Source organism: Sus scrofa, chromosome 1, assembly GCF_054392235.1.
Source record: "Sus scrofa isolate SSC_HxYL_T2T_F1_AM1 chromosome 1, Sscrofa_HxYL_maternal_Yorkshire_Landrace_v2.0, whole genome shotgun sequence".
In the NCBI taxonomy this organism is placed as follows: domain Eukaryota; kingdom Metazoa; phylum Chordata; class Mammalia; order Artiodactyla; family Suidae; genus Sus; species Sus scrofa.
Genome location: NC_139383.1, coordinates 283,373,826 through 283,396,596, shown reverse-complemented (window position 1 = coordinate 283,396,596; position 22,771 = coordinate 283,373,826). Strand labels below are relative to the sequence as shown.

Genomic DNA, 22,771 nt, shown 5'->3' with positions numbered 1-22,771 from the left:
TTGGGGAGGATGGCCAAAGGAATGGGCCTTAGAACGCTCTCTTCCTTTTTTTTTTAAAGCTGTGCCCAAGGCATTTAGAAGTTCCCAGGCCAGGGATTGAACCAGGGCCATAGCAGCCACCTGAGCCACTACAGTGATAATACCAGATCTTTAACCCTCTGGTCCACAAGGGAACTCATTATAGCTCTGTCTTTCTTAGAGGTACAGAGACCCTGATGGAAAAACAATCAAATATAATACCTATTAAATCTAGAGTGTTATGCTGTTTCCTTTGATGAAATAGTTTATAATTAAGTAAGAGAGTGATGGTGGCTTGCAGAGAGGTAGCTTGAACACATCTGGAGGATCTGGCCTCGAGTAACCTGAAGCGTGTTGCTGTTTTTGTCCACGACTCACCGGCTGGAGGGCCTTCATTCTCCCAAACCTTGCCTCACCGCGCGGCTTGTTTCAGGGAGGCTGGTGTACTTCCCAAGCCTCGCCACTAGATGGAGCCAGCACGCAGGATTAGAAATGGGGACACAGGCTCACCTCAGCAACCTAAAAATTTTGCAAGGAGAGGCAGAGAATTATTGCAGATGAGAGACAGGTAGAGGCAGAAAACAGAGCCCAGGTAACAAAAGGCCCCTGGCTTCAAGTAGCAAAAGCATTCACTGGGATTTATAACGTATCTATTTTCTAGTCCTTAAAATTACCCAAGATGCCGTTCTTAGGTATGAAAACAGATGTCAACAAAGGGTTTGGGGAAACTCCCATTCCCACCCCCACTGAACTGATATTCCATCAAACTCCCCAGAGGTGTATTTAGTTTCAAGCGCCTGGGCTTTGAAGGCCCTGAGTTCACATCCTGACACTGCTCCTGACCAGCTGTGTCACCTTGGGTGTCTGCCTTAACCTCTCTGGGCTTCAGTTTTCTCATCTGCAAACGAGGGGCAAAGATTGAATGAGCGTATACCCACGAAGCCCCCCGCACAGAGTAAGTCTTTGGTAAATGGTAGAAACATAGGACCGCAATGCCCAAATCACTCTAAAGTAAGCAATGCCTGGGAACCAAGGCGACAGGGTTTCAACACGGCAAAGCGTTTAACACTCTCCTGCGGGGTAAAGCGATCCGCAGGTGCAGGTGCGGGAAGGGAAAGTGGAGAGGTATTTAATGACGGTGTGAAAAGAGCAGCTAGAAACCCCGCCACTTCCCCGAGGGGAGAATGACACCAGCCCTTCCCTTTTCACTCATTAGACAAATATTTAGAGAGCGGCTTCCCCGTGTGCAGGCCCTGGGACACTGTGTGAGCGAGGTGGCCACGCCCTCCCTCCCCTGAGGATGTGCAGCAGAATGCATGTGTGCTGAAAACTGCAGGGCAAAGGAGATGGGACCTGGGATAAGGTCACGAGAGTTAGACCGATGGGAGCTGTGTGTCCCAACCCGCAAAGCCGTTAGTCAGTGGCTTCTAGCCCGGTGACATTTAAAAACAGTCCTCAGGCATATTATTCACTCTTCTCACATGTGCAACTGAGTGATTTTTAGTAAATTTACCAAGTTATGCAACCATCACCATAAATCAGGGTTTGTGTTGTTGTTGTTGGGTTGTGTGGTTTTTTTTGGCCACCCCACCGCATATGGAGTTCTGGGGCCAGAGCTCAGATCAGAGCCATTTGCAACCTAAGGTCCTTACCCCCCATGCCAGGTTGGGGCTTGAACCCAAATCCCAGTGCTCCCAAGACGCCGCCAATCCCATTGTGCCACAGCGGGAACTCCCATCAATCAGTTTTAAAACATTTCATCATCCCAATGTGATCGCTCATGTGCACTTGCTGTTGGTTCCTGTCCTCCCCCCGCCACCCCCGACACACCCCGGAAGCCACTCATCTCCGTTCTGACCATGGCTTTGCCTTTTCTGAAAGTTTCATATAAACAGACCATGCAATATGGGATCTCGTCTGTCTGGCTTCTCTTCCTGAGCTTTTTTTTTCTTTTTTCTTTTTAGAGCCTCGCCCTCGGCATATGGAAGCTCCCAGGCCGAGGACCAAATTGGAGCTACAGCCGCCAGCCTACACCACAGCCACAGCAAAGCCAGATCCGAGCCGTGTCTGTGACCTACACCAGAGCTCACAGCAATGCCGGATCCTTAACCCACTGAGCAGGGCCAGGGATTGAACCCACATCCTCGTGGATCCTAGTCAGGCTTATTAACCTCTGAGCCACAAAGGGAACTCCCAGGAAAAACAATTTTTGAGTCTACAGAAAAGTGGAAAGAATAGTGTGGTCTGCTGTGTCCCCCAAGTGTGACAACTTCCCATCCTGCCTCCTCTCGGCTTTTTTATTGACCCATCGGAAAGCACTTTGCAGACATCATTAAACTCTGGCCCTAAATCCTTCTTCCTGTATCTCCTAAGGTTAAGAACAACGTCTGGGAGTTCCCGTGTGGCTCAGTGGTTAACGAACCCCACTGTCATCCATGAGGACACAGGTTCAATCCCTGGCCCTGCTCACTGGGTTAAGGATCTGGCGCTGCCATGAGCTGTGGTGTAGATTGCAGATTCGGCTCTGATCCCGAGTTGTTGTGGCTGTGGCGCAGGATGAGGCTACAGTTCCAATTGGACCCCTAGCCTGGGAACCTCCATATGCCGCGGGTGCGGCTCTAAAAAGACACAAAGAATAATAAAAAAAAAAAAAGGACGTCTGTAAAACCGCAATACCACATCTTACCCAATTTCATTTCCACACAATCATATTATCTGTCATATGGTCCCCATTCAAATTCCCCCAATTATTCCAATACTGTCCTTGAGGGTTTGGGGGTTTTTGTTTTTGTTGTTTTAATCTGAGCGCATATCAAGGATCAAAGCTTGCATTTGGTTGTCATGAGAAGCCTGACTTCGAGCTGAACCGCAGTGAATGGAAATGGCTCGTCCGTGGGAGAGTTGAACTAGCCAAGCTCCCGAGGGAAGGCTGTGTCCACAGCCCTCAATCCTCAGGGCCAGGAGCTACGCCCACATTTAGGGAGGGGAGGGGGTCGGTGGGCTCCCTGTCAGAGCTGACCTGCTTTGGTAGATGACAAACGCGCCGTCTGGGACCTGGAACACCTTGCCCGCGTCCTCCCACTTGAACCTGGAGGAGTCAAGGTTTGCACCCATGTCCGCCTGACTCTGAGCGCCAAGACGCTGCAGCACCTGCTCTCCCGCTGGCTTTGCTGACCCCGCGCCTTCCTGGCGTGCCACCTCCGGCCCTGTCCTGGCGCCCATCCTCCAAATCGCTCTCCGAGCTCCTGCTGGGCGGGCTCCGCTGGATCTGGAAACGCACCCTGGAGGCCAAGGGTTTGCGCACATCAACACCTCCGCGCTGGGCGCATCTGGCCACGCCAGCCGGTAGCATCTGGCCACGCCAGCCGGTAGCAGACCGGGAGATGGCAAGGAGAACTCAAGTGGACTCCAGAGCGAGAGCAAAGGACGGGCACAGACGGCCCGATTGCGGTGCGGAGGCGAACCCCGGGCGTGAGACTCGGCGGGCGCACAGCTCCGGGGGCGCCCCACCCGCGTGGCTGCTGATTTACTTGGTGGGCACCTCGCCTCCGCTTCCGACCTCACACAGGTTTTGAAAGGCCCGGAGCAACCAAGTGAGGGGTCTAGCAGGCGGGTGGGAAGCCTTGGGCTGCCACCTGGCACTTTTTTGGGCTGGAGAGTTATTTTATTTTTTATTTTATTTTTTGTCTTTTTAGTGCCTCACCCAGGGCTTATGGAGATTCCCAGCCTAGGGGTCGAATCAGAGCTGTAGCCTCCGGCCTACACCACAGCCACAGCAACGCCAGATCCAAGCTGCGCCTGTGACCTACACCACAGCTCATGGCAAGGCCAGATCCTTAACCCACTGAGTGAGGCCAGGGATTGAACCCACAACCTCATGGTTCCTTGTCAGATTTGCTTCCGCTGCGCCATAATGGGAACTCAGAGTTTTTTTAAAATAAAATAAAAAGCACCTGTAGGAGTTCCCATCGTGGTGCAGTGGTTAACCAATCCGACTAGGAACCATGAGGTTGTGGGTTTAATCCCTGGCCTCGCTCAGTGGGTTAAGGATCCGGTGTTGTGATGAGCTGTGGTGTAGGTTGCAGAGGCGGCTGGGATCCCGCGTTGCTGTGCCTCTGGCGTAGGCTGGTGGCTACAGCACCGATTAGACCCCTAGCCTAGGAACCATAATATGCTGCAGGAAGTGGCCCTAGAAAAAGCAAAAAGACAAAAAAAAAAAAAAATGCACCTGTAATATGTGTGTGTATATTTAAATACATATGTCTTAAGAATATACAATATATACTTTATATATTTATGATATATTTTTGTTATATGTACATTTATATATTAATTTATTTTTATTTTATTATATGTATTTACTGAAACAGAACTCGTGCGTGGAGAAAATTAGAAAATATAATAAAAAATCATAAAAAACAGGAGTTCCCGTTGTGGCTCACTGAGTTAAGAACCTGACTGGTATCCATAAGGCCACGGTTTGGTCCCTGGCCTCACTCAGTGGGTTAAAGATCAAGCATTGCCGCTAGCTGTTGTATAGATCACAGATGCAGCTTGGATCTGGCGTGGCTGTGGTGTAGGCTGGCCACTGCAGCTCTGTTTCAACCCCTAGCCTGGGAACGTCCATAAAAAGCAAAAATACATAAATAAATACACACACACACACACACAATCACATCCCTGTCATCCCCATCGTCATTTCGGCTCAAATACCAGAGGCTTCTGGGTCTTTTACTGGGCGTGCACGTGCTCGCATTAGAGTTTCATTTTCCTGACTGACCTCACTCGACCAGATGGCCGAGGTACTGTGTTTTTAGAGCGGAATGTTTATTGTGCTTAGAAGGGCCTATTTAATGATCATGATATGATTTCCTTTGGGGAACAAAATACACTGTTGCATGAGCTGCTTTGAATCAGTCAGTGATTTCCATTTCTCCGTTTCAGAAAATGTCCATCTTATCTAAAGCACGATTTGAGGAGTTTTCTTGCGGTGCAGCAGGTGAAAGATTGGTGCCGTCCCTGCAGCGGCTGAGGTTGCTGCCGTGGCGAGGGTTGAATCCCTGGCTGGGGAACGTGCACCTGCTTGGGCACGGCCAAAAAAACAAAACAAAACGATTTCATTAAGATTTTCCCAATGAACCCCCAAGTTGTCCTTTCTGGGGGTTTGTGCCTGCTGGCATTCAATCCAGGGCCATGCTGAGAGGGCACGTGTACGGAATGTCCCTGAGGTTCTAATCTAGAGTACACCCCTTTTGGTGACGGTGGTCCTTAGGTGAGACTGGCCAGGTGTTCTATGGAAAGCCCCGCCCTCTAGATTTCGCTCTTGCGGCCTCTTGGTGTCAGTCAAGTTGTTCCCCCCATTCCCTTATCTCCTCTAAACTGGAAGCTGGGTTAAGCACCTGCCCGTTGTGGCACCGCTGAAACGAATCCGACTAGGAACCATTAATTTGGGGGTTCGATTCCTGGCCTTGCTCAGTGGATTAAGGATCCGGTGTTGCCGTGAGCTGTGGTGTAGATTGCAGACACGGCTTGGATTCCACGTTGCTGTGGCTGTGGCATAGGCTGGCAGCTGCAGCTCCAATTCGACCCCTAGCCTGGGAACCTCCATATGTGGTACCAGTAGCCCCCCCAAAACAGAAAAACAAACAAACCCCCCCCAAAAAACAAAAAACAAAACCAAAAAAGCTGCAACCCCCCAAAAAAAACCCAAATCCCTCGGCTGCTTAAAATCCTCCCGTGGTTCGTTCCCGCTGCTCTTGGGGGCTCAAACCTCCTGCCTGGCCCTGCTGCCCTGCCCTGTGCTCCTCAGCACAGGACATTTGCACATTCTGTGCCCTTTCCTGCAATGCTTTTCCCCTTCTGGAGGGCTGTTCCTCTGGAGCCCTGGTCACGCTGGCTCTCTCATGTATCCCTCTCTGACCATGGAGGGAAATAAATCGCTAAAAAAACCTGGCTTCAGGCCAGGGTTGTGGGCAAGCGTTTTCACCCTGTGTGCACTTCAGGGTACAATAGACCCCCTCTGAACAAGAGAGCCTCTTCCCGCTCTGCTTCCTGCCCCGGCCTGGGAGCTCCAGGGAAGCGACAGCAATCTTCCTGTCTGATTTGTCACTGTGTCCCTTGTACCCAGAACAGGGCCTGGCACAGAGAGGGCACTCAGTGAAGGAATGACTGAACAAATGAATGAATGCAGGAGGGAATGCAAATTTATGAAAGCTTATTGATGGGCGGTCCCGTTGTGGATCCGTGGGTTCCCAAGATACCGTCTGTGAGGATGTGGGTTCCATCCCTGGCCTCGTTCAGTGGGTTAAGGATCTGGCTTGGCCACAAGCTTTGGCAGCTGCAACTCTGATTCGACCCCTAGCCTGGGAACTTCCATATGCCACAGGTGTGGCCATAAACAAGAAAAAAACGAAAAAACCTTATCAACAATGTGAGTCAAAAGTCCTAAGGACATGCTTGCACAGTTTGACCCAGAAATTCCACTTGCAGGAATTTATCTGAATGCACGCAGATGTCCATCTCAGCATTGTTTATACTAGAAAAGCACAGGGAACAACCTAAATGTCCAGCAGTTGGTTAAACACAAAACTGAATTTTGTGTGTGTGTGTGTCTTTTTAGGGCTGCACCCTCGACACATGGAGGTTCCCAGGCTAGGGGTCGAATCAGAGCTGTAGCCGCCGCCTATGCCAGAGCCACAGCAACATGGGATCCGAGCATTGGGATTTTTATTTTATGTATTTATTGATGTACAATTTACCTAAATAAAATACACAGATTTTTTTCTTCTTTTTATGGCTGCTTTTCATTTCCTGTGGCACATGGAAATTCCCAGGCTAGGGGTCTATTTGGCGGTGCAGCTTCCAGCCTACACCACAGCCACAGCAGTGTAGGATCTGAGCTGCATCTATGACCTACACCACAGCTCATGGCAATGTCAGATCCTTAACCCACTGAGTGAGGCCAGGAATTGAACCCACATCGTCATGGACACAAGTCTAGTTCTTAACCCTAAAATACACAGATCTGAAGGGACAGCTCAACATTTTTTCTTTTAACTTATGTAGACATCCCTGTAACTACTACTCAGAGGGGGACAGAAATTTCTCAGCACCCAGGAAGTTCCCTGTGTCCCATGGGGTCAGGACCCCTCCTTCACGCAGAGGTAACTGCCTTTCCGGCTTTGCTGACGTTCTGCCTCTAAGAGCCAGCTTCTCGCTGAGACCTGCTGTCTCTGCATCGCTTTCTCGGGTCCCGTCATCTCTCATCTGGGCAACAGCACCAGCCTCCTCGCTTGTTCCCTCTCCTCTGACACCCCCTGCCCGCCAGCAGTCACCACCCTGCCTGAGTCCACACCACGCCCAGATGGGGAAACAGAGGCACAAGCGGAAGGTCAGGGCTTCATGATGGGAAGGGCAGTGGGCAGTGCAGCTGGAAGCACCTGCAAGATGACTCCCCAAGCTCTCAACCGCTCTACTGCCGCTGCATGAATGAATGAATGAATGAGTGAATGACCTATTACCAGGTTCTCTTTCTCAGAAATACAGCTACCCTGGAGTTCCCCTTGCGGCACAGTGGAAACGAATCCGACTAGGAACCACAAGGTTGCAGGTTTGATCCCGGGCCTCACTTAGTAGGTTAAGGATGCCGTGCTGCTGTGAACTGTGGTGTAGGTCACAGACATGGCTCGGATCCGTGGCTGTGGTGTAGGCTGGCGGCTATAGCTCCGATTTGACCCCTAGCCTGGGGACTTCCATATGCCAAGGGTGAGGCCCTAAAAACCAAAAAAGAAAAGAAAAGAGAAAGAAATACAGCTACCCTTTGGAAAAATCATATGTCCTGTTGCTAAACAGTTGAATTTGAGATCGCTTTCTTGGCTGGGACGAGGAAAGGGAGGAGAAGGGAGGGGAGGAGGGGGAGAGGGAGGAGGAGGTCTCAGCCTTGCTGGACAGAGGGTGACTCTGGAAGGCAGTCTTCCTTCCACTGTGGCACTTTCCCCGAAGACTGGCCTTGACCCCCAGCAGCGGAGTGGCTCTTTATTTACCCAGTGTCTGAACCTTGGCCGTCAGAGGGTTGAGAGGCAGCGGAGGGCCCCCCTCCTCCCCCCCGCAAGGCCTGTGGTTTGAGTGAAGAAGGCGATTGCGTAAAAACGGAGAGCCTTACACAGCCCCGGGCCTGTCCCCTCCTGAGTCATGCTTGAGGGAAGGGAGGAGAAAGCGGGAGCCTGAAGCCCCCTCGGGCGCCGTGGTGATGGGTGACATCGCTAAAGTCATCCCCTGCTGAGCTCAGGCAGAGGCACCCGGAGCCGGGTTAAGAGGCAGGAGGGAGCGGCGGCCAAGGCTGGCTCAGAGCAACTGCAGGTCTGGGTTGGAGAAAGGTCACCAGGTCAAGTGTCTGTCTTGGAGAGCGAACCAAGAGAACAGAGGAACAGGGCGCCTGTGCCGTGGTCCCTGGGACCCTGGGACCCAGAACAGTGCCTGGAACACTGACATGCTCAGGGTTTAGGGGCTGAATGGACGAATGAATGAATGAGTGAGGTGTGTCGCAGCGGGTTAGGGATTCCTGGTTTGCTGCAGCTGTGGCACAGGTTGCAACTGCGGCGGGTTTGATTCCTGGCCCGGGAGCTTCTCCTTGCTTCGGGGGCAGCCCCCTCTCCCCATAAAAGAGAATGAATGAGGGAGCCATTCATTCTCAAGTTCATTCTGCTCTGCTGGGCCCTTGGGTCCCCCACTTTATTCTGCAACCTTTAGAAATGACTGTCCTGGAGCCTCATGTGTCCCTGGTTCCCACAAGGGACTGGCCCTGGCATTCCGATCACAGGCCGGCATTTTCACATGCTCCGTGCAGAGCCTGGGTGTCACTGACGACTGGGTGACGATTTGGCATCTGAGCAGGAGCAAGAAGCGCTTTTCCCTTAGTGCCAAGCCTGGGGCCCAAACTGTGCTGTCCCCAGAGCTGGAGCGGGGTGGCTCAGGATGAGACAAGAGGGACAGGGTCTTCCAGGATGGCTGAGCTGCCTGGGTCCCCGGCTGCAGCGGGGGGGGGGGGGGGGGCAAGGGACACATCGAATCCTTTCCTGGCTCCAGGCTCAGAAAGCTCCTGAGCCACCCCACCCCCAACAGCCCAGTGCTCTGGGCTGAGCCATCGATTCCAGCCCACGGGCTACTTGGCTGCGGTTCTGAGAGCGAGAGTCCAGACTGGAAACCTGAGATCTGGGGGAAGGTCGGAGCATCCTTCTGGGCCAATGGGCGATCAGCTCCCTTCCCGGCCACGCCCCTTCCTCCTCCTCCGGCCTCCCGAGAGCCTTCTTCCCATACACCAGATACATATGTATACAGATCTCTCCGTGGTTTAGCACAGCCATTAAACTAATTACTTCACTCTTCCAGAATCTCAACTTCCTCATTTCTAAAATGGGATTAAGGAAGACCATGGGCTCATGTGTCTATAAAGCACTGGGCACCATGTCTGCCGGCTAGTTGGCGCTTGCTTTTGTTTTTGTTTTTTAAGGAAGGAGATTCACACTTTATTTCTCCAGTGACATGTTTACAGTTGAATATAAATGAAAGGCCTGCTTGCACGCCAAAGCCAGGTCCTATAGGAGGTTCAGTCAAAGAGGCAAAACCCCCAGCTGGCTCACAAGAGAAGTGTCCACTCCTTGGCCCAGGTTGGGGGACTTTGCCCACCTCGAGTTCACCAATAATGTCTTCAGTATCCTCAGGTGTCAGATCCTCATAGCAGCTGTCGTGTATTTGAACCATTGGTGCGTTTACACAGGTTCAAATAAATGACATGCCACTTCTGTAAGAGTGAAAAATTTGTCAGGCATAGTCTCCCCAACCTTTATCCCAGCTTTTTCTGAATGACCTCAAGCATGCTGTCAGTTTCTTTTTGTTGTTGTTGTTGTTGCCATTTCTTGGGCCGCTCCCGCGGCATATGGAGGTTCCCAGGCTAGGGGTGGAATTGCAGCTGTAGCCACTGGCCTACGCCAGAGCCACAGCAACGCGGGATCCGAGCCGTGTCTGCAACCTACACCACAGCTCACGGCAACGCCGGATCGTCAACCCACTGAGCAAGGGCAGGGACCGAACCCGCAACCTCATGGTTCCTAGTCGGATTCGTTAACCACTGCGCCACAACAGGAACTCCTGCTGTCAGTTTCAAAGCCTGCAAGGCGTAGGGGTGCAGGCTTGAAGATGACACGTTCATATTTGAACAGGTTTTTGATTATATGTTGTATAAAGTTGCTACTTCATATGCTCTTATGGGCGGTACTTGCAAAATGTCTGCCGCCTTGTTCATAGCAGAGATGGGCAGCCATGCATTCTGGCTTTGGGCTAAATGCAGGACTGGAAGCACAGCTGCTGCTTTCTGCCCTTTGCGGTAGGTTTTTTTCTTTCTCTTTTTAAATACAATTGCCTCTATCCTCTTAGAGTTTTCTGGTATGAAATCAAACGGAGTATCTGGGTTATTCTCAGGAGTATCTCTGTGCACCAGTAAGCCTCCTCCAGCTCCATTCTGCGTAGCTGTCTTATGCAGACTCCTCACGTGCCTTCCCCACTGAGAGATGAGGCCCTCAGCCACCACCCTGAGCACTGCGGAGAGGAACGCAGTGGTTCCAAACTTGGGTTCCATGGTGGCCCAAACTCTGGGCCTTTCTGGCCACGCCAGGAGGAATCCTGATCGCCCTAGTTAGCTCTTATTACCATTAATCTTGTACATAAGAATTATTATTTTATCACTAAGTTTACTGTCCCGCCTGTGTTCCCAGCCCAGGCTGAAGCTCTGTCTCTCAGCTCTGTCTCTTTCCAGGAGATAAGAGTCAGTTCTCTTTGCCAGGTCTTATGCTTTTCTTGGAGGCAAACTGTCCGGCTCCTCCTTGTGGTCTGACCCTGCTCCGGAGAGCGCTGGTCAGTCGCCGCCAACATGCTCCACGGTGACACACCCATGGCCCGAGTGGCCTTTGATGGGTCCACGTGGCCAGAATCTTGCTCAGAGAATGGCCCGGCCAGAAACATGGAGTGAGGACGGGGCTGCTGGTTGAGAGGGGCTGGTCTAGGCCAATACTCTGCTCTTCTGTGCTAAGGACTGGATTCGGGATGAGGTGAGAGCAAGGAGGCCTTCATGGTGGAGGGGCTGGGGTCGGGTAGTGGGCAGGGGCGCAGTGAGAGGCTTGCATGAAAAATGTCTTACCCTGCAGTACTCACAGACAAGCAGGATCTGAAATGGGCTTCTGTGGGGCCTCGGCTTCTGGGGGACCCCAGAGTCCAGGAGAGCAGCTGGCAGAACAGCGCTAACTAGCTCTGGCTGGTTGTGGGTGATTTTGCTGTTGCTGAGGCAGAGCCACGCTGAGGATGCTGGGATGAAGGGACTTACAGTGAGGATGCTACGGTACAAAAGGAAGCTCTCAGGTGGGAATGGAACACAGGTGAGGATCCCAGGGCTGGCCAGGACCCGAAGCAGATTCACGGAGGGGCCTGTGTGTCAACGTTCTTTGCTCAGCTCCTATCACACGCAGCCATTCCCTCGGGGCCCCTGAGCTCAGACTCCTCCGGGGGGCCCAGGCTCCTGCACCAGCGGTTCACCTTTCCATCTCTTCTGTTCTACCCTGGGAGCACCTTTGGGGCGGAGCTCTCCCCAGCTGTGGAGTTCATTGGCCGTTGGCTAGCCTCCCATTGGCTGCCTGTGGTCAGGTGCTCTCTGCTGTAGCCAATCAGCTGTGGCCTTGGTCGTCCTGGCCCAGGAATTGCCTGGGCCGGCTTTCCGGGGGAAGATCCTACTACCTATATGTGTTTGCTGTCGGGGGAGACCCTTATGGAGGCTCAGACAAGGCCTAAATTCTGGGCTCGTCCAGTACAAACCCTGGCTTCCAACCAGCCAGTCAGGTTCCTGGGCAACCCAGCAGCTCCCCCCCCCCCCGACCCCCCAACCTTTCTCCTCGATGCATCTCTCCTCACCTGGTACAGACACATCATTGTGGTTCTCATCCTGCTGTAATTAGTTGGCTACCAGTCTCTACCCCCACTGGACTGACAAACAGAGGGCCAGTGGCCCTTCCACACACACGCATCCGCCGTCCCTGGGCTCTGCCTCTGGAATCAGACTGGCGGAGTTGAATCTCAGGTGTTAAACCAGCACCACCAGCATCACTGATAGTTTACATTTAATGACACAATTCTACCTGCTACCTGGGTTAGCTCACTAATTACCCTTGGAGGAAGGCCTATTCTCGTGCCCATTTTAGAGCTGGGGAACCCGAGGTTCGGAGAGGGGAAGGGCGGTGCTCAGGAAGCTGTGGTCCCAGCAGTGACTCTGGCCTCTTTGCTCCTTCCGGCTCCTCAACCCCTGGGCCCTGGTGGCAGGGTACTTGGCGTCTCCAGGCCTCAGTTTTACCTTCTCCAGAAGTGGGATAAGAAGGTTTCACATATGCGGTGGTCACAGGAAATCAGTGCTTTTCAAGCTGTAAAACTCTTCCCTGGGAAGTTTCAGAGATGGGAAGTGGAATTTGCTGTTCTTTGGGTAAAAAAATTGGGGTTTTCAGAGTTGACCTTTTAAGTCCAACTTGCTCAAAATCAGCGACCCCCCCTCCCGCCCCCCACTTTGGGCACATATTTCTAGGTCAGCTTCGACAGCTTAATTTACAAGTCTTTCCGTCTGAACTGAAAGGCATGAGTTTTGTCTGAGATTGTAATCACATCTGTGACCTCTGTACCATGTGTCTTAAAGACATAAAAAACCAGAAAGACAAGTCTTAGAATAGTTTATGCACAGCTGCCCTGTCATACTGCAGCCGAAAGCCAGATGTGGTCCTTGAGCTCCCAACAGGTGGAATGTCCAGATTGAGATGGACCATGATGGAGAATTCATACCCAATTTTGAAGACCCAATATGAAAAAAAGTTAAATATCTAATTAATCATTTGAAAATAGTGATTACATGTTAAAATGATGATATTTTGGGTCTATTGGGTTAAATAAAACATGTTATGAGAGTAGGTTGAACAGTATCCCCTAAGGATATCAGATGCTAACTCCTGGAACCTGTAAATATTGCTATAATGGAAGAGGGATTTTTCTTTGCAGTTGTGGTTCAATTAAAGTTCTTGAGGGAATTCCCATTGTGGGTCAGGGGTTAAAAAACTTGACTAGTATCCATGAGGATGTGGGTTTGATCCCTGGCCTTGCTCAGTGGGTTAAGTATCTAGCCTTACCATCAGCTGTGGTGTAGGTCGAAGACGTGGCTTGGCTTGAGTCTGGTGTGGCTGTGGCTGTGGTTGGCAGCTGCAGCTCCTATAGGACCCCTAGCCTGGGAACTTCCATGGTAAAAACAAAAGGGGGGGTCTTGAGATGAGGCAATTATCCTGGATTATCCAGATAAACCCTAAACATGGTCACATGTGTCCTTATAAGTGGGAGGCAGAAGGAAATTTGACGCAGACACACAAAGAAGAGGAAGAGAAGGCAGCATGGTTGTGGAAGCAGAAACTGAAGGAATGCAGCCACAAGCCAAGGAATGTCAGCAGCCGCCAGCAGCCAGACGAGGCAAGGGACAGATTCTCCCCACGAGGCTGTGGTGGGGAGCACAGCCCTGCGGACACCTTGGTTTCAGACCCAGAGCCTCCAGAACCATGAGGGAATACATTTCTGGGTTTTTCGTTTTGGTTTGTTTATTTTTTATGGTCATACCCGCCACTTATGGAAGTTCCTGGGCTAGGGGTCAAATCAGGGCTGCAGCTGCCAGCCTATGCCACAGCCACAGCAATGCCAGATCTGAGCTGAGCTGTGTCTATGGCCTATGCCACAGCTGACAGCGATGCTGGAACTCTACACATGTGGCTTGCACTCGTGGTGTTTTCGTTGGGCAGCACAGCTCTGGAGCAACAGCCGTCCAGGTGACCTTGGCCCTTTCTTACTCTTCTTTTTTTTTGTTTTTTGCCTTTTTCTAGGGCCGCTCCCTCGGCATATGGAGGTTCCCAGGCTAGCGGTCTAATCAGAGCTGTAGCCACCAGCCTACGCCGCAGCCACGGCAACGCTGGATCCTTAACCCACGGAGCAAGGCCAGGGATCGAACCTGAAACCTCATGGTTCCTAGTCAGATTCATTAACCACTGAGCCACAATGGGAACTCCCCTTTCTCACTCTTCTTTAACCCATAACCAGGGAGGACGCCTCCCCTCTCTGGCTCCTTGTCCACAAACAAGGAGCTGAACCAGGACAGCACTTCCCATCTGCAGTCCTTGGGTCTCTGGGGGTCCAGGAGATGTGTCTGTAGGTTTATTTTCAAGTCGGCAGTATCAGTTAAAGAAATCGTTTCGTCTTTGGCTGGATTATATGAAGTAAGCACTCTCTGGAGATCCAACCAGCAGGGTGGTTTCAATAACAGAATTTTGAGTTCCTGTTTTGGCCCCATGGGATCAGTCGCACCTCTGCAGTGCCAGGATGCGGGTTCAATCCCTGGCCCAGCACAGCGGGTTAAAGGATCCGACATTGCCGCAGCTTTGGCATAGGTCAAAACTGTGGCTTGGATCTGATCCCTGGCCTAAGGGCTCCTGGCAGCCAAAAAAAGAAAATAAATTTTAAGAAATTAAACAAACAAACAAACAACAGAATTGTATTCCCTCATAGTTCTGGAGCCCAGAGGTCTGAAACCCAGATGTTGGCAGCCCATTGGTTCCCTCCGGAAGCTCTGTCCCACACCTCTCTCCTAGCTTCCGGTGGCTGCTCACAGCCCTTGGGACTTCTTGGCTTATGGCTGCACCACTCCTGTGCCTGGTTCCATCTTTACATGGCTTTTCCCTCTTTTTTTTTTTCTTTCTCGGCTGCACCCGTGGCATAAGGAAGTTCCTGGCGTTGAATCCAAGCTGCGGCTGTGATCTACACCACAGCTACAGCAGCTCGGGACGCTTAACCCACTGCAGCAGGCCATGTATTGAACCCTCACCCCCACAGAAACAATGCCAGATCCGTCACTGGCTGTAGCACAGTGGGAACTCCTGGCTTTTCCATCAGAGTCTGAATCTTCCCCTTTATTCAGTCTTTGGATTCAGAGCCCACCTTAAATCCAAGATGATCTCATGGCAAAGACCCAGCTGAAACCGTATCCCTCAGATTAGAACTTGAACCCCCGTGCTGAGACTCTAATCGAGCCAAGACTCAGCTTGGGACTAGAACGTGCTGTTTTTTTAATTAAAATCATACACCTGGTCCCAGGACTTAAAGTGCAGGTTCTTTAGGTCTCAGCACAGAAGGAATTCAGCGAGAGGCAAAGGGATGGGTAAGGAGTAGATTTATTGAGAGATGGAGCAGTGTGGGCCGACTCAGAAGACAAGAGGCCCCAAAATAGGGGGTAGTGAGTTTGTTAGGGACTGGGCGGTTTCATAGGCTACTTTGTGGGAGGATTATTCCAACTCTTTCTGGGAAGGGGTGGGGGTTTCCTGGAATTGGGCCACTGCCCACTTTTTGGCTTTTTATTGTCAGCCTCTGAACTGTCATGACCACTGTGGGCAGGTCATGTGTGTTAAAATGAGCATGAAATGAAACTCAAGGTCCAATGGAAGTCATGCCATCCACCATCTTGGACCTAGTCAGTTCTAGATGGACCCGTTTTTGTCATATCCTCAAGGATTTTTAAGGGTTTTGCCCTGCTGCCTTCCCTCCTGTTTCATGGTGATGGTTAAATTGATTATTGACTGGCCACTGGGTGCCCAAGTTAAACGGGGTTTCTGGGTGTGTCTGTGAGATCCTTTCTGGATGAGATTAGCACTTGAATCAGTGGACTCAGGAGTTCCCATTGTGGCTCAGTGGTAACAGACCCAACTAGTATCCAGGAGCACACACATGTTCGATCCCTGGCCTCGCTCAGTGGGTTAAGGATCTGCCGTTGCTGTGAGCTATGTTGTAGGTTACAGATGCAGCTCAGGTCTGGCGTTGCTGTGGCTGCGGCATAGGCTACAGCTATAGCTCCGATTCGACCTGGAAACTTCCATGTGCCTCAGGTGCAGCCCTAAAAAGACAAAAAAAAAAAAAAATTTGAATCAGTGGACCCGGTGAAATAGAGCACCTTCTCCAGGGCAGGTGTGTGTTGTGCAATCATTAGGGTCTGAATAGAATGAAAGACAGAATAAAAAGGAAATCACCCCTTTTTCTCCTGCCTCACTCATCTCCCCCAGCCTCAGACTGAGATTTGCACCATCAGCTCCCCTGGTTCTCAGGCCTTTGAACTTGGACTGAACTCCACCCCTGGCTTGCATGGGTCTCCAGCGTGCAGATGGCAGTCATGGGATGTCTCAGCCTCCATAATTGCATAAGCCAGTTCCTCAGACTAACTCCCTCTAAAACTTGTGTTTGCCTAGTGGGAGAGGGGAGGGCGTGGGATGGACTGGGAGTTTGGGGTTCGTAGATGCAAAAACTATTATATTTAGAACAGATAAGCAAGAAGGTGCAACTCTATACGCCAGGGAGCTATATCCAATGTCCAGGGATAGACCATGATGAAAAATAATATTTAAAAAAAGAATGTAGATATATGTGTGACCGAGTCACTTTGCTGTATACCAGAAATTGGCACAACATTGTATATCAAATATACTTTATTTTTTTTTACTTTTTATTTTTGGAGTTCCTATTGTGGCTCAGTGGAAATGGATCCTTAGTATCCATGCGGATGCGGGTTCAATCTCTGCCCTCGCTTAATGGGTTAAGGGTACGGTGTTGCTGTGAGCTGCGAGGTAGGTCAAAGATGTGGCTCTGATCTGATGTGGCTGTGGCTGTGCCTGACACTGCAGGTCTGATTCAACCCCTTGCCTGGGCACTTCCATATGCCAAGGGTGTGGCCCTAAAAAGACAAAATAAAGAATACTTTTCATTTTATTTTAAGGCCACACCTACCTGCACCACAGCCACAGCACAGCCATAGCCACATGGGATCCGAGCCGCAGCTTGCAAGTCCGGATCCTTAACTCACTGAGCAGGTCAGGGATTGAACCTGAATCCTTATAGATACTAGTCGGGTTCATTTCCGCTGAGCCACAGTGGAAACTCCTAAATCAACTATAATTAAAAGAAAAAAAGGGAAAAAAATAACTTCCTCTAGATAGATAGAGGTATAGATATATAATCTCTGTATACAGAGAGACATATAGATGATAGAGAGATTATAGCTATAGACTCAAATAATCTATTTTATTTTATTTTGTTTTGTTTTATTTTATTTGCTTTTTAGGGCCACACTCATGGCATATGGAGTTTCCCAGGCTCAGGGTGGAATCAGAGCCGCAGCTCCCTGGCCTACACCACAGCCACAACAGATCTGACCCGCTTTTGGAACCTACACCAGAGCTCACGGCAACGCTGGATCCTTAACCCACTGAGCGAGGCCAGGGATCAAGCCTGCAACCTCACGGTTCCTAGTTAGATTCATTTCCACTGCTCCACAATGAGAACTCCCTAGAGTCATATAATTGATATATACATATATATGTCTTTTGTGTGTGTATGTATATGCATAAAGCTAGAGATAGAGAGAGATCCTACTGATTTTATTTCTCTGGAAAACCCTAACTAATACAGACCCTGTTCCCAAACAAGTTCACATCTGCAGGTGCTGTGGGTTAGAACTTGCCCTTGGACATGTCTTTTGGGGAAACACTATTCAACAGGCATGTTACCTCCAGCTTTGGTAGAGGCCAAACTGCAAAGGGGCTCAGGGCACGGGCACTGCAACTGGGTGACTCTGAACTTGAATCCTCCATTTGCGATCTTGTCACCATGGTTGTTTTTCTCCCCTGAACTCGGGAAGCCTCTACGAGGTCACAGTGCTAGGAGTCCTTACCCCAAAGAACTGTTATGAGACCCTTTATTAGCTCTCAGGGCAAGTTGCTCAGATGCTCCATACTTCAATTTTCTCATCTATAAAATGGGAATAATAGTACCGACCTTAACTGGTTGTTACAACATTTTTTTGGGTTGCGCCTGTGGTATGCAGGAGTTCCTGGGCCAGGGATCGAATCTGCGCCCTAGCAGCGACCTGAGGCGTTCCCGTCATGACTCAGTGGAAACGAATGTGACTAGTATCCATGAGGATGCAGGTTCGATCCCTGGCCTTGCTGAGTGGGTTAAGGATCTGGCGCTGCCATGAGCTGTGGTGTAGGTCACAGACGCGGTTCAGATCCCTCACTGCTATGGCTCTGGTGTATGCCGGCAGCTGTAGCTCTGATTGGACCCCTAGCCTGGGAACATCCATATGCTGCTGGTGTGGCCCTAAAAGCCAAAAAAAAAAAAAAAAAAAAAACCAACAAAAAACTTAGCAGTGACCTAAGCTGCTGCAGTGACAATGCCTGATCCTTAACCCACTGTGCCACAGGGGAACTCTCAATTGTTATACATTTTAAATAAGTTTAATATTTCCCAGACACATGGTGAACATTCTGTAAGTGCTAGTTTTGAAAGGTATTCAAAGATGCCTGGCTCGGGGGAAGTACTAAAGCATGCTAGCTGCTATTATTGCTCACGATATTATTTACAATAAGATGTTAGCTTCCTGAAAGGCGCAATTGAGGTCTGAGGTTATCACTTCCCCTGGTTTTGATTAGGACATGCCTTCCTCGCTCAGCCCACGTTGAGTCACCCTGAGCTCACAATAGGGCCAGCTTCGTGCAGTCGCACAGGATCTGGACTCACTTTAATGCCCAAGGTTGTCATCCTCCTGAAATTTGTAACACCTTCCGAACAAGAGCCTTCGCATTTTCACTTTGCACAGGGGCCCACAAATTGTGTGGCCAGACTTGCTGGGAGTCAGAGTTCTTCCTGTGCTTATCCCAGTGAGGGATGGTTTTCCCGCTCTGGTCTGGGCTCCGTGACACAGGGGCTGATGGCCGCTCTACCACTGACCTTTATGAACTGGATCGAGGAGGCTGGGAAACACAGGCTCCAAGGACGAGCTGATGGGCTGGGAGTTGTTTCACCTATAAGAGGAGATGTGGGGTATACCCAGCGTGTCCTCCAATTTCTGAAGGGAGGAGAAGGGGGTGGGGGTGGGCGGGGGCAGATCGGCTCAGCCTTGGGTAGGAATTTTGAACAAAGGGAAAAGCTGGCGTCACTTCAAACCTACAGCTCTTCCTGGGGGTTAAGAGCATGGTTCCCATTGGGGGCAGGTCCATCTCTGCCCAGGTCAGACCTGGTAGAAGGTCACGCATTGCCCCAGGCCGATTTTTCCGTCTAGGAAATGGGCCTGATAAGGCTCCCTAATACCAAGTGAGATCCTCAAGATGAAACAAGCCTGGAGCTCTCTTGAGGCTCAGCAGGTGAAGTGTCTTGTGTTGTCACTGCCTTGGCTGGGGTTGCTGTTGCGGCGCAGGTTCGATCCCTGGCCCCGGAACTTCCACATGCTGAGAACCTAAGGTCTAACAGCTGTAGCCTTTGTTGTTACTGCTATTGTTATTGTTATTATTATCAGTGGGAAGTGGTGAGTTCCCCAGACTGGAAGGCTTCACGCTGAGATGGACCATCCGGGAGCTGTAGAGACGACCCTTGCATCAGAACTAAAGGGCCTGCTTTGCTCCTTTGATGGTTTAGGCATCTGATGCATCTGGATGACTAGTTAACACATCCACAGTCATAAAATGCTGTCGTGGTGACAGAGGTGCTCCCCCGCAAGGGAAAGGGCGCAGCACTTCTTGGGGAGGGAGTTTTGGGTCCAGGAGAAGAAGTAGGAGGGGGGGCCCATTGAAAACCTCAGCCAGCTGTCCCCTGGGCCATCACCCCCGGAATGCAAGCGCTCTTCCCCTCCAGGCCCTCCTCAGAAATGGGTTCCTGATGTGTCTGAGATCCGGACACAGGAAAACAGCATATGGGTGGGTGGCGTGCCTGTGAGGGCGAAGTCGCATGTGCCGTCTCGGCTGGATGCCTGCACAGCCCGGCCGTGGGAGGGTCTTGGCCCTGGCTGATCCCCGAGCCTCTGTCCAGAGTCACCCTCGGGGTGACTGCTGCTTCGCTAGAAATGTGCAGAGACAAATATTTCTCCTCTCCCCTTCCCCCACGCCCTCCCCCTTGGGCCTCTCCTGTCAGCTGTGCCCTGTCCCCAAGCTGCATCCAGGAAATGCTGCTGCCTGACCGCAGCGCCGCGCACCAGTAACGGGATCTGAGGAGCAGCAGATGGGTTCCATCAAGGGCCACACTCGGGAGCTGGGAATAGCCTCGAGTGTGTTTCTCTCCCCAGGGACAGGGGAGGAGGATGGGCGCCGCAAGCAGCCCCGGAAATCCACGGCATCTCAGGCACACGTTCAGGCGGCCGTGCATCTTTCAGCAAATGTTTACCCTGCACAGCTCCGTGCAGACACCGCGCTAGGTGTGTAAATACAGCCGTGAACAAGATGGTAGCCCTGGCTTTTCACTTTCTTCTTCTTCTTCTTTTTTGTCTTTTTGCCTTTTCTAGGGCTGCTCCCGTGGCACATGGAGGTTCCCAGGCTAGGGGTCTAATCAGAGCTGTAACCACCAGCCTCCGCCAGAGTCCACAGCAACGCCAGATCTGAGCCCTTTCTGTGACCTACACCACAGCTCACGGCATCACTGGATCCTTAACCCACTGAGCAAGGCCAGGGATGGAACCCGCAACCTCATGGTTCCTGGTCAGATTCGTTAACCACTGAGCCACGACGGGAACTCCCTTCACTTTCTTTTTAACATAAGCCACTTTGTTTTATTTTGGCTTTTTTGGCCACAGCTGTGACTTATGGAAGCGTCCGGGCCAGGGATCGAACCAGTACCACAACAGCGAACTGAGCCACAGCAGTAACAGCAATGGACCCTTAAAACTAGCCATTTTATCATCTTTTTTTTTTTTTTTTTTTTTTTTTTTATCTTTTGGCCGTTCTGCAGCACATGGACTTCCCAGGCCAGGGACTGAATCTTAGCCAGAGTTTTGACCCACACCCCAGCTGCGGCGGCAACGCCAGATCCTTAACCCTCTACACCAGGCCTGGGAACAAACCCAAGTCCCTGCCACTCCAGAGATGCCGCTGATCCCATTGCACTACAGGGGGAACTCCCCCAACTAGCCGCCTTATTGTGTGCAATTCAGCAGCATCAAGTATATTTACATAGTTGTGAAATCATTTTCACCAACCATCTCAAAAACATTTTTCTCTTTCCCCCAAAGGAAACCCTGTAGGTTTCAAGCAATCGGTCCAGCCCCGCTCCACCCGCATCCTGGCAACCACTAGTCTACTTTCTGTTTCTGCGGATTTGCCTCTTCCGGACATTTCAAATAAATAGAATCATTCAATATGTGGACTTTTGTGCTGGCTTCTTTCTCTTAGCTTAATATTTTCCAGATTCATCCACACTGTAGCCTGTGTCAGTATGTCATTCCTTTTTATGGCTGAGTAATATTTTATTGTGTGGGTGTTCAGTCTTTTTTTTTTTTTTTTTAATCACTGGACTTTACAGCTGGGAATCCAGCTATTCCTCATTCCCAAGAAAGGAAGAACTCCCTGGGAGTTTCCTGAACTGGGGAAGCAGAAGAGTGGGAAGGACCTTGAGAGAACATTGTCAATCAACTATAATTTTTTTTTTTTTTTTTGTCTTTTTGCCTTTTCTAGGGCCACTCCTGAGGCACATGGAGGTTCCCAGGCCAGGGGTCTAATCGGAGCTGGAGCCGCCGGCCTACGCCAGAACCACAGCAACGTGGGATCCGAGCTGCGTCTGCAACCTACACCACAGCTCACGGCAACGCCAGATCCTTAACCCACTGAGCAAGGCCAGGGATCAAACCCGCAACCTCATGGTTCCTAGTCGGAGTCGTTAACCACTGCGCCACGGTGGAAACTCCAATCAAGTATAATTTAAAAAAAAAAGAAAGAAAAAAAGAGTTGGAAGGACTTTAAATTATATAATCAAGGAGTTCTCGCTGTGGTTCAGAGGTAATGAACTTGACTAGTATCCACAAGGAAGTGAGGCCGACCTCTGGCCCCACTTAGTGGATTGAGGATCTGGGGTTGCTGTGAGCTGTGGTGTAGGCTTAGAAACTTCCATAGGCCATGGGTGTGGCCCTAAAAAAGACAAAAAAGTTACACAGTCAAAATTGCTGCTTCTGCAGATCCAACTTGCCTGCCCTCACAAGCGTCTACTCTAAATAAATCTATTTCTTACCTAAAAAAAAATTTGTTGCTTCTTTTTGTCTTTTTTTTTTTTTTTTTTTTTTTTTTTTTTTTTTTAAGGGCCACACCTGTGGCATATGGAAACTCCCAGGCTAGGGGTCCAATTGGAGCTGCAGCTACCAGCCTACACCACAGCCACAGCAATGCCAGATCTCAGCCACATCTATGACCTACACTGCAGCTCACAGTACCACCGAATCCTTAACACCTTGATCAAGGCCAGGGATTGAACCTGTATCCTCATGGATACTAGTCGGGTTCATTATCACTGAGTCACAGTGGGAACTCCCCCAAATTGCTGCTTCTTGGGTGCATACCTCATACCAGTTCCTGTGGTCCTGAGCCCACAGCCCTATAGCTAGTTCTGATATTACTGCCTCTGTGACAACAAGGTCCACCTTAGTGAAGGCCACCTGTGGCACCTAGGTCAAGTTCAACCACTGTTGTGGGCCCCAGGCCCCCTGCCCCACATCTCTAAAATGGGTCTAAGCGTCATCTCTCCTCAGGAGAATTGAATACCATGGCATCTGTGATTAGCTCAGGGTCCGGTGTGAAAGCAATGCCCAGGTGACCCTGTGGCCATCATCCCGTCTGTCTGGCTG

At 50.6% G+C, this 22,771-nt stretch overlaps 1 long non-coding RNA gene and 1 pseudogene across 1 annotated transcript; one reads left to right on the top strand and one right to left on the bottom strand.

Moving 5' to 3' along the window:
- Positions 1 to 10,137: 10,137 nt before the first annotated feature.
- On the bottom strand, positions 10,138 to 10,782 carry LOC100521599 (NADH dehydrogenase [ubiquinone] flavoprotein 2, mitochondrial pseudogene; annotated as a pseudogene).
- Positions 10,783 to 10,929: 147 nt separating this feature from the next.
- On the top strand, positions 10,930 to 21,299 carry LOC146407302 (uncharacterized). The gene is made up of 3 exons (XR_014829241.1): positions 10,930 to 11,120; positions 20,231 to 20,359; positions 21,170 to 21,299. It is a non-coding gene; the product is annotated as an uncharacterized LOC146407302 (long non-coding RNA).
- The last annotated feature ends 1,472 nt before the right edge of the window (positions 21,300 to 22,771 follow it).